A 4,616-nucleotide genomic window follows, 5' to 3' on the forward strand; every position below is an offset into this window, starting at 1 on the left:
ATGTTAGCCAGGATGGTCTCGATCTCCTGACCTCGTGATCCGCCCGTCTCGGCCTCCCAAAGTGCTGGGATTACAGGCGTGAGCCACCGCGTCCGGCCGTTTTTTTTTTTTTTTGAGACGGAGTCTCGCTCTGTCCCCCAGGCTGGAGTGCAGTGGCGCGATCTCCGCTCGCTGCAAGCTCCGCCTCCCAGGTTCATGCCAGTCTCCTGCCTCAGCCTCCCGAAGGGCTGGGACTACAGGCGCCCGCCACCACGCCTGGCTAATTTTTTGTATTTTTAGTAGAGACGGGGTTTCACTGTGTTAGCCAGGATGATCTCGATCTCCTGACCTCGTGATCCACCTGCCTCAGCCTCCCAAAGTGCTGGGATTACAGGCATGAGCCACTGCACCCAGCCTGTTTTCTTTATTTCTTTATTATTTTGTATTCATCTGTAAAGGAGGATTTTCTTCATCAATTACTTGGTTATTCTGAGAAACAATTCATATAGAAAAGGCAGGCTATATATTCAACTTGTTTTCCTTTATTTACTAGTTTTAGGGATAGTAAGTTGATTATGTAATATTCTCTTAAAGACGATCAATTAGGGCTTTGACAAATTATTATGAACTTGTGGATTTTATTAAATTTGGCATGTTTACATTCTTTGTAGTTATTCTTTTTGATGCTCAAACTGTACCATCTTTGGACAATAGCAACCCACTGAAGTTGATTCTTTTTAAATATTATTCATTTAATTTTTCACTTTTTTCAATAGAGACTGTGTTTCCCAGGCTGGTCTTGAACTCTTGGTCTCAAGCAGACCTCCTGCCTCTGCCTCGTAAAGTGCTAGGATTACAGGTGTGAGCCCCCATGCCCGGCTTCTAAAGTTGATTCTTGAATCCTTTTGACATAACCCCAGTAGTCTTTGATAGCTTTCTTGCTTACTGCTGTGAAGATGCCTTGTATGTACTGTCTCTTCTTATTGTTGCCAATTGTATCTTTCGGATCTATTCCTACAAGTGGGACTGTTGGGTTGAAGAGTAAATACACATATAATTTTGGTAGATAGTGTGAAAGGCATTATTTTATTTTGTCTTTCCACAAGCAATATATGAAAGTGCCCTCCCTGCCTTTTTTTTTTTTTGGTAGAGACAGGGTTTTGCTCTGTCGCTTATGCTGGAGTGCAGGGGTATGATCTTGGCTCACTGCAGCCTCAAGCTATCCTCCCACCTTACCCTTCTGGGTAGCTAGGACTAAGGCGTATGCCACTGTGCCTGGCTTATTTAAAAACCTTTTTTTTTTTTTTTTTAGAGATGGAGTGTTGCTATGTTGCCCAAGCTTGAAAGTACCTTTTAACCCACAGTCTCACCAACAGTTTGTTGTAAGCTTCTGGATTTTTGCCAGTCTGGCAGGTGAGAAATGGTATCTCCGGGTAGTTTTGTTTGTTTGTTTGTTTTTGTTTGTTTGTTTTTTGAGACGGAGTCTTTGCTCTGTCACCCAGGCTGGAGTGAAGTGGCAGGATCTCAGTCTACTGCAAACTCCGCCTCCCGGGTTCACGCCATTCTCCTGCCTCAGCCTCCCGAGTAGCTGGGACTACAGGCGCCCGCCACCACACCCGGCTAATTTTTTTGTATTTTTTAATAGAGATGGGGTTTCACCGTGTTAGCCAGGATGGTCTCGATCTCCTGACCTCGTGATCCGCCCGCCTCGGCCTCCCAGAAGTGCTGGGATTACAGGCGTGAGCCACCATGCCCGGCCTACTCCATGTAGTTTTAATGTGAGCATATTTTTATGTTCAAAATCACATTTTAATAAGTTGATGATAGCAAACCTGCATTGACATTTAAAGAAGGCAGGCCAAGCATGGTGGCTCATGTTTGTAATCCCAGCACTTTGTAAGGCCAAGGCAGGAGAATCACTTGGGTGCAGAAGTTTGAGACCAGCCTGGACAACATAGTGAGACCCCATCTCTATAAAAATTTTTAGCCCTCACTCGCCAGTGACGACCTGTCTCGCTGTGCGCACGCCCTGCCACCGCCCCACAGAAATGCTTTGGTTACCTACAGTCTTTCGCCAGATGAGACCAGTGTCCAGGGTACTGACTCCTCATCTCACTCGGGCTTATGCCAAAGATGTAAAATTTGGTGCAGATGCCCGAGCCTTAATGCTTCAAGGTGCAGACCTTTTAGCCGATGCTGTAGCCGTTACAATGGGGCCAAAGGGAAGAACAGTGATTATTGAGCAGAGCTGGGGAAGTCCCAGAGTAACAAAAGATGGTGTGACGGTTGCAAAGTCAATTGACTTAAAGGATAAATATAAAAACATTGGAGCTAAACTTGTTCAAGATGTTGCCAATAACACAAATGAAGAGGCTGGGGATGGCACTACCACTGCTACTGTACTTGCATGCTCTATAGCCAAGGAAGGCTTCAAGAAGATTAGCAAAGGTGCTAATCTAGTGGAAATCAGGAGAGGTGTGATGTTAGCTGTTGATGCTGTAATTGTTGAACTTAAAAAGCAGTCTAAACCTGTGACGACCCCTGAAGAAATTGCACAGATTGCTACGATTTCTGCAAACGGAGACAAATAAATTGGCAATATAATCTCTGATGCAATGAAAAAGGCTGGAAGAAAGGGTGTCATCACAGTAAAGGATGGAAAAACATTGAATGATGAATTATAGATTATTGAAGGTATGAAGTTTGATCGAGGCTATCTTTCTCCATACTTTATTAATATATCAAAAGGTCAGAAATGTGAATTCCAGGATGCCTATGTTCTGTTGAGTGAAAAGAAAATTTCTAGTGTCCAGTCCATTGTACCTGCTCTTGAAATTGCCACTTTTCACCGTAAGCCTTTGGTCATAATTGCTGAAGACATTGATGGAAAAGCTCTAAGTATACTCGTCTTGAATAAGCTAAAGGTTGGTCTTCAGGTTGTGGCAATCAAGACTCCAGGGTTTGGTGACAATAGAAAGAACCAGCTTAAAGGTATGGCTATTGCTACTGGTGGTGCAGTGTTTGGAGAAGAGGAGCTGACCGTAAATCTTGAAGACATTCAGCCTCATGACTTAGGAAACGTTGGAGAGGTCATTGTGACCAAAGACGATGCCATGCTCTTAAAAGGAAAAGGTGACAAAGCTCAAACTGAAAAAAATGTATTCAAGAAACCATTGAGCAGTTAGATGTCACAACTAGTGAATATGAAAAGGAAAAAACTGAATGAACAGCTGGCAAAACTTTCAGATGGAGTAACTGTGCTGAAGGTCGGTGGGACAAGTGATGTTGAAGTGAATGAAAAGAAAGACAGAGTTCAGATGCCCTTAATGCTACAAGAGCTGCCGTTGAAGAAGGCATTGTATTGGGAGGGGGTTGTGCCCTGCTTCAATGCATTCCAGCCTTGGACTCATTGACTCCAGCTGATGAAGATCAAAAAATTGGTATAGAAATTATTAAAAGAACACTCAAAATTCCAGCAATGACCATTGCTAAGAATGCAGGTGTTGAAGGATCTTTGATAGTTGAGAAAATTATGCAAAGTTCCTCAGAAGTTGGTTATATGCTATGGTTGGAGATTTTGTGAATATGGTGGAAAAAGGAATTATTGACCCAACAAAGGCTGTGAGAACTGCTTTACTGGATGCTGCTGGTGTGGCCTCTCTGTTAACTACGGCAGAAGTTGTAGTCACAGAAATTCCTAAAGAAGAGAAGGACCATGGAACGGGTGCAATGGGTGGAATGGGAGGTGGTATGGGAGGTGGCATGTTCTAACTCTTAGAGTAGTGCTTTACCTTTATTAATGAACTGTGACAGGAAACCCAAGGCAGTATTCCTCACCAGTAACTTCAGAGAAGTCAGTTGGAGAAAATGAAGAAAAAGGCTGGCTGAAAATCACTATAACCATCAGTTACTGGTTTCAGTTGACAAAATATATAATGGTTTACTGCTGTCATTGTCCATGCCTCCAGATAATTTATTTTTATTTTACTTTTCACAATACACAGTCCTTGTATTTAGGTACATTATGAGACACACTTACTTTTTCTCTACATTTAGCACATCAGCATAGAAATGTGATGAATTAATCTCCTAGTGATATAAAGTAAGAAGTAATGCACTGCAATAAAATATCACATGTGACAGGACACCAAGTGGGGTTTTGTTAGGAGGTGGGGAGGAGAATGGTACAAAGCTGATTCAGGCAAGGTCCCTACCCTTCATCAGCTTACAATTTAGTTGGAGAGTTAAGGCAATTTAAGAGTGAAATCGATTCCATAATCATTAGCTGTCACAAGGCTGCCTGTGATTAACTTCCAAATGGGTAATCCAGTCAATGAAGGCTGAACTCAAAGGCAAGAGACTTCATTGTGGACTGGGAAGACTTCATTTCTTAGTTGACTTCTCAGAAAGTTGCTTCCTTGCCTCCTGGTATTAGCCTTTTATTTTGTATTTTTGAATAAAAAAAATTTGTACATTCCTGATACTGGGTACAAGAGCCATGTACCAATGTACTGCTTTCAACTTAAATCACTGAGGCATTTTTACTACTATTCTGTTAAAATCAGGATTTTAGTGCTTGCCACCACCTGATGAGAAGTTAAGTAGCCTTTCTGTGGAGAATGAGACTAAGTAGAGAA

The 4,616-nt window shown here is 42.4% G+C and overlaps 1 pseudogene across 1 annotated transcript; it reads left to right on the forward strand.

The window, feature by feature from the left end:
* Positions 1-1,972: 1,972 nt before the first annotated feature.
* LOC105545544 lies at positions 1,973-3,929 on the forward strand (annotated as a pseudogene). The gene has a single exon (XR_001006941.1). The product of XR_001006941.1 is annotated as a 60 kDa heat shock protein, mitochondrial pseudogene (transcript).
* The last annotated feature ends 687 nt before the right edge of the window (positions 3,930-4,616 follow it).

This window comes from Mandrillus leucophaeus, unplaced genomic scaffold (genome assembly GCF_000951045.1).
Source record: "Mandrillus leucophaeus isolate KB7577 unplaced genomic scaffold, Mleu.le_1.0 Scaffold332, whole genome shotgun sequence".
NCBI classification, from domain to species: Eukaryota; Metazoa; Chordata; class Mammalia; order Primates; family Cercopithecidae; genus Mandrillus; species Mandrillus leucophaeus.